Source organism: Acipenser ruthenus, chromosome 2, assembly GCF_902713425.1.
Source record: "Acipenser ruthenus chromosome 2, fAciRut3.2 maternal haplotype, whole genome shotgun sequence".
NCBI lineage: Eukaryota > Metazoa > Chordata > Actinopteri > Acipenseriformes > Acipenseridae > Acipenser > Acipenser ruthenus.
The window spans coordinates 77,261,563-77,268,797 of NC_081190.1; positions in this window are offsets into that span (position 1 = coordinate 77,261,563).

A 7,235-nucleotide genomic window follows, 5' to 3' on the forward strand; every position below is an offset into this window, starting at 1 on the left:
TTAACTGTCTGTAATTGTTGCTTAGCAGAGTTTTATATTTCTCTTATAGAAATCCCTCCTCCCTGTTTTTCATCAGATGCTTCCCACCAGCCCTGGTTTATTCTTGCAGCCCTGCCCTTCAGGTTTAAAGAACTGTGCTTGGACACTTTATTAGGACATGGAGAAGGGACTGTGATTGAACTTTTTAATTTGGCTAATATTTTACTTTTTAATCTTCTCATTACTTTATTTCTTTTGGCCATTTGTATTTTATTTTAAACTTGATGTACTTTTATTTTTAAAATAAATCTATTAAAAGTATATCTCTTGTTCTGTGCTCCTTGTATGCATTGTCAGGGTGTTGCTTTCTCAATATTAAAAGAGCCATTGTTTTGCTGTAGTTGATAGCTACCAGGTGACACAATGTTATGAAGTCTGCATTTTTTTAATTCTGGCCCGCATGTGGACCTGCGGACCACCTATTTTAATCTCTGCCTATATAAGATGCCCTGTCTTCTACTGATGACCATATCTGGTCAGCCTAGGACAGGTCTACCTTGTCACAGCCCTGTTTAGTGTTTTTGTAAAAAAAAATGTTTTATCAAAGATTGAACATCCTTTTCATAGGTGCTATGTTGGTGATACTACTCACTTGTAGGTACAGTGTGATGATAAACTGTTCTTTGTCTGAATTACACATTTGATTGACCAGTTCCCACAAGGTCCACATTATAAAATGTGTCTACCCCACTATCAGGCCTATCAAAGAGTCCATCACAGCCTCATAATGCATTGCAATTTGAGGTCAGCCAACCAGCAGTTATCACATCAAGGCAACCCCTCACAATCAATCCAACACTACACCTGGTACTTCATAAACATGAACCTCAAAATACAACTGCTGCTAAACTTGTGACTTTAGTCAGCGAGGAGTGAAACAACATCTCTCAAGTCTTTAACCAAAGGGTGGAGTCATACATGATTAACTGATGCCAGAACATTGCCTTCTCTGGCTTGTTACCACAATAAAAATAGCCTTTCATGTTATTAAAAGCTTAACTATTCTCTTTGCTTTTTTTTTTTCTTTTGGTCATACTGTATATTTATTTTGATTGACTGAGGACCACTTATAGTGAACCTACATTTTGTATGTTTTGTGACTGCTGACATAGTTTACCTCAAAAGTTATATACTGTATTCTGTATTTTAACCTAATTAGAATGCAGTCCATTGCAATCCTTATAATGAATAAAATCTGCATTCTGCATTGACGTAAATGAACCCTGATGTATAATCTGAATGGTAATGTAATGCAAGAATCCAAATGCAAAAAACAAAGCTGCTTTATTATTCTGAAATGTTGTTTGTTAGTATATTAATTTAGTAACATGAACAAAGCAAACAGAATTGATATAACATTGTTACTTTATTTGTGAGGAGCAAACTGCTTTTTAATGTTTGTTTTATTTTTTTTTAATAGTACAGTACAAAACTGTACCATTAAAGGGGGTAAAAAACATAGGGCCCAATTCACATACCAGTGGTAAAACTGGAGTTAATACTGGAGGTGTGTTATTATCACTCCTCCAAATGTTACTCCTTGCGTCTGCTTTAATTCACAAATGTCCTAATGGTGGATTTTCTGTGGCATTTTATCAGCTTTCATCTCCTTTAAATAAAATAAATTTAAATTTAAATAAATTGGCATATGTAATACCTCTAGTACAGCTGACTATAGGCACTTTGGGATAATATAGCTTGTATTAAAAAATAAAAAAGTCTTTGCTTTAACTAAAATCACTCAACAAGGAAGCCTGTTTTAACATTTGTGTTCTGATATAAGTTTATTTCATGAACAACTTAAGGTTTTTTTTTTTCTTTCCAGTTATTTTCAAGCAACAGTACATTCTATGTGTGATTTTCTGTGACTAATCATCTGGTTTGTGAGATTAAACATGTTAATTATATATTTTTTTGCGGCATAGAGAAAATGTATGTCTGAGATATCAGCATTCAAGCAATCCCTAATTTAATTAAAGTGATTACATGGACAGGGCACTAATGCGAATAGTCTTGAAAACTATTCCACATGATTACTCCATCTCTATAGTCTATATATTAACAAATAATTAATATTATCTAAATTGATTTAATAAAGTAAAATACTTCCAGGCGAAGACAACACTGCCCTGATGGGGTACTAAAAAAAACTAACTAATAATGATAATTATTTTTAATATATAGACTAGAGTAGTTGCATGGTATAGCTTTCCAGACATTTCACATTGTTTTAATGCCCTGTCCAGGCAGTTTTGTCTTCGTCTGGCTTTCAAGCACACCCATTAAAACATATGTGCTGCTACAGTGAAATTGGCTTTAGTTGAAGATGGTATTAATAACTACAAAATGGTATTTGGAAGTCAAGGAACAAAGCATGGCCAATCAGTATTGCAGAAAATAAAAAAGAGCAGCAAGTAACAAACAAAAAAAAATGACTGACAAAGTGAAAAATGTAAGAAAAATATGCATTAGCAAAAAAATCTGCTTGGGTGGTGAACCGCCTCTGGGTACCTATTTACCTCCTCTGGAAATAAAAGTCTAATCAACTATGAACATGGAAAGCATCGAAGGAATGGTATCTACTCTTATCTCCAGATTTGTTTAAAATAAATAATGTAATACATGCAAACTTTTGCTTTTATTTATTTTATTTTGTGTCTGTGTGTATAACCTAAATTCACATTTATACACTGGGTGAGTATGTATTTGCAAAATGGGAATGTTATAGTATTATAATATGTAACGTGACTGTGACTGATGTAAGGAGGCATAGTGCAAACAATTGCGGCTGCAAGATCCAAATTGCCTAGTTGCCAGGCAATTATTTTACACTGCGGCCTATGTAAGCTTAACAGCAATGCAAATTACTCAACACACACAAATAATGAGCTGCAATCATGATAATGAGGGTCGCAATGAGCACCGCCTGTGCATTTGGGTATTTAGTGGCCGCACTTTCAGTCCAGAGGTGAGGTGAGGTGAGTTTGGAGTACAGACAGCAGTCAGCGCTGTGTGAGATTTGTGGAGCACGAAAATCAAACCAAACAAAAGGAAAGGGAAGGGCAGCAAAGTCCTCTTGGCGCACATAAAAGAAAAGAAAAGTTTTCTAAGGAGGAGCTGAGAACACTCAGTATGAAATTGAGTTATTTGGAGAAGCAGCCAACATCAGTTAAGCTATCAAAGAGGCCATATGGTCCTCTATAGTGGAAAAAGCCAATGCTGTCTGTGCTACCAGGAGGACAGTCAACCAAGTGATGAAAAGGTGAAATTCAGCTATTTGGTCTAGGATGACCTGCTAAGTGAGACGATAACACCTTACCACTGCATCCTCCGGCACCCCAAACAAAGTGACCCTGGGTTTGAATATACAAGGTCTTCTCCGTCTTACCATTCTCCTCCGAAGGTTTTCCTGCATGTCATCAACAAGAGCCAAGCATCACTGCATCAGGAAGTGCACCACAGCAGCCATCCTGTAATGACAGGTCTCTGAAGAAGTGTGTGGTTTTACACAGCTCTTAATTACTCACTTCTACAATGGTTTGCACCTTGTAAGAGGAGGTGCAAAGTTTTTGGAGGGTCAACAATTGCCCAAGTTCAAGGTAAAATCCTTACATCTCATTATAATGTTTGCGCCTGCTCAGTATTCCAGATCCCCACCCAATTCCATACTCTTTTCTTCATTTGAAAACATTTCAATATCATTTAAATGGATTAAGTGCTAATTTGATAGAGGGTGCAGAATGGCAGGTGAAAAACATTCTTTACATACACCGCCATTTTAGTGGCTGCTGAAGTCCCACTTTATGGCTTGCACATGCAAAAAGCCGATTTTGGCCGCAATATGGGTGTTTTGCAGCCGCAAATCACTTTGGATGTGTGCTTACATCAGCCCCTATGTTTCAGGTCATGAATCCAGCTACAAGCAACTCTTCTCGTTATGCAAACTATTTTTGTTCTCGTGCCTACAGGCTAACCCACAAGTACATGTATATAAAATTTTTTTACACATGTAGCCTACTTAGCTAATCAACAGAATCATTTATGTGACAGGACGATCTGATGTAGGGACTGTTTAAATCAGGTTGGTTTGTGTGGCTTATAAACTTGCAAGATTCTTATATGATATTCTTATATAGTAAAATTGAGTATTTTAGTGTATGACTGTATAATAATTGTAATAGGAAATAATATATACTGTTTAAAAAGTGCCATACAATTACAGAAAATACAGCACTAGAACCGTTTCATAAACATGCTAATAAAACATGAACCTAAACAGATATTGTATGTGGTGGCCTGATAGTAGATTCCAAATCCAAATTCTGCGCATAATTCTGATATTGCCTTCCGTGTGAGGCAAAACCTTTTAACAAACATGTAATCTGGAAAACTGTTAGGGTCTGATATGGGGCAGATAGGATTTCCCCTGCCTAATTCTTTCTCTCTGACACATTGTGGCCAAGAGAGAATGAATCTGGGTCATAAATCTCCCTCCCAACATGTGAGGGCTCTGTGTAAAGGGAACAGTGTGCCTTGGACTGGATGGGCTGTCAATTCATTCCAGGGAAAGTTGGAAATCAGCCATCCAGAAAAGGGGCGGAGCCACAATACTGCAAGTCATTTCTCCAATCCGTGGTTGGCAGACTGGAGAAAGGGCGATTGCACCCATTACCAAGGGGGCGTGACTGATGGTATAAAGTAAACTGTTCCTTTGTTGTGGCTAATGAAGGACAGACGAACTGAAGAAGAAACCGTGAGTGTTGAGTATGTTATTAGGGTATGTGTTAAAGTTTTGTGTTGTTGTTGCTAGACTGCTAAAACCTTACACCCTGGGAGCTGTAGCTCGGAGGCCAGCATCAAACCCGGACTTCACTACCCCACAACCACCCCGTAGCACCCTGCAAAAGCACTCGCCAGTCTCGTGACTGTGTGTCTGATTGTTAGTGTTGTATTGTCTTGTTTACCATCCAGTTTTGGATTATTATTATTATTGTTTTGGCACTGAACCCTGTGGTTTTTGGCTGTGTGTCACACATTGTTGTGTACCACCAGCACCTTATTATTTGCTCACAGAAAGGCAAAAACACCATCAAATAAAGGCTGCTTTTGACAGTGGAACTGTGTTTGGTCACTTCCTTTCATGCACTGCAAACCACTTTGCCCCACACATTTATGTAACGAAAGAATGGCAGCCATCTTCCTACTACCACCATGTATAAGAATGGAGTTAATACCTATTTTTTAAAAAGCTGACTTCTCCTGGTTTTAATAACACTGTATTGAATAGGTGCTGACTCGTGTCCTACACCTTCATGGATTGCACAGATTATATAATTAACACAGGAACGCCCTAAATGCGTTCACAAAGAGCTATTGGGAAAACATGTTAATAGCACAAATTCAAGCATACAGACTGACCTTTGTGGGTTATTGTGAAGAAGGGTATTAGAACTGATATTTGGACAGAAATGATACTAACGCCAACAAAACCATTCTGTAAATTGGGCCCATAGTCTTTGATTTTGTGATTTTTCTTTTAAGAAAACAAATGGAAATTACACTTCAAATTCAAACTAAGCAAAACAAAAAAGCTTTGAAAGTATATCAAGTTATAAGACATAAACACAAGAAACATCCACTTATTATTATCTGCCTAAACTCAAGAGCTCCCTTGTTTGTTGCAAGGGCACTCAGTTTTTGCAGGATATGCAGCTTCAGGGACAATTATAGTTAGGAGCACAATAACAAACACAATAACGTTATTTAAAAAAAAACATTGAATCAGCTTCCTTTTATTGGGTTACCATCCCGACCTTACAACATTCCAGATACTGTTTGCCAAAAGAGAACACAAAGGTCAAAAAACTATGTGAGGTTGAAAGCTTGTAATTTCAATGGGCAAATTGAATAAAAACCTTATAGTTCATTGGTTTAACCAGAAAAAGGCTCTGTTATCAAGTTGGGTAAACAGAAAACAAAGTTGCTGTGTGGGTAATGCAAAAACAATGACTTTGTCCCTCTGTCTTCTGTCACACATTGATTATTTTGTGAGTTACCCAGTAATCTTATGTCAATATGGTTTCCATTAGAGAGGTCAAACTAATGTAATGAAGTTTAACTATCCAACCAAAAGTTTTACTGATCAGCCTATGATCATAGTTCTAAAAAAAATGTAAAAAAAATGTAATTCATGATACACAGCCACATGCCCTTTAATAGTCCTCAGTGAAACAAGGAAACTGGCATACTCAGCAACAAAAAGATTTGCTAGGATTTGCTAGGACAATTAATCTATTATATCTGTCCCTAGGTCAGAATGTAACACCAAGTTCTTAAGCAAAATTTGTTTGAATGTTTAGGTTTCAAAATAGTGGGACAACTTTATATGGCTACTGAGCAGCTATTATGTGTAAAGATACATATGTAGCCAACTTATGTGTTACGTTTTTTATGAACACCTATGACTAACGTACGAAGTATGAATGGTGAGATTAAGAGAGCTTTAGTCACAAACTAACGAGTAAAAGCTAAGACGTTACAGAAAGCTTTACCTTAGATCGTATGGATGAACTTACGCAAAGAAGGTGCAACTCAGTGCTGCTCTACATCCTTTTAAAGTCTTTGCTGTGACACTATTACCATTTAATTACTATTATTTATTTCTTAGCAGACGCCCTTATCCAGGGCGACTTACATTTGTTACAAGATATCACATTATTCTTTACATACAATTACCCATTTATACAGTTGGATTTTTACTGGAGCAATCTAGGTAAAGTACCTTGCTCAAGGGTACAGCAGCAGTGTCCCCTACCAGGGATTGAACCCACAACCCTCCAGTCAAGAGTCCAGAGCCCTAACCACTACTCCACACTGCTGCCCTGAACATACAGTACACATTATATCTTGCTCTTTCATAGCAGATTGTTCTATGATATTTGCACCTGTCTGTGCTGAAAAGGTGGAACAATTACTCTTAATGTTATTGAGATGGAGTGATCACTGTAATAAATACATCCACTCATTGTGGCAAATACTGTATTAGACTTTTGAATAGTCCCTGAGTTTTGTTATCAAGGTAGTAGTGTTGGTATTACAAGTTGTGCATTATGAAATTATACAGTATTAGGTGCACAAAGTCTGTCTTATAATGTTTTTTTGCCGTAAAATTGCACTGAGACAAATAACTGTTGTGG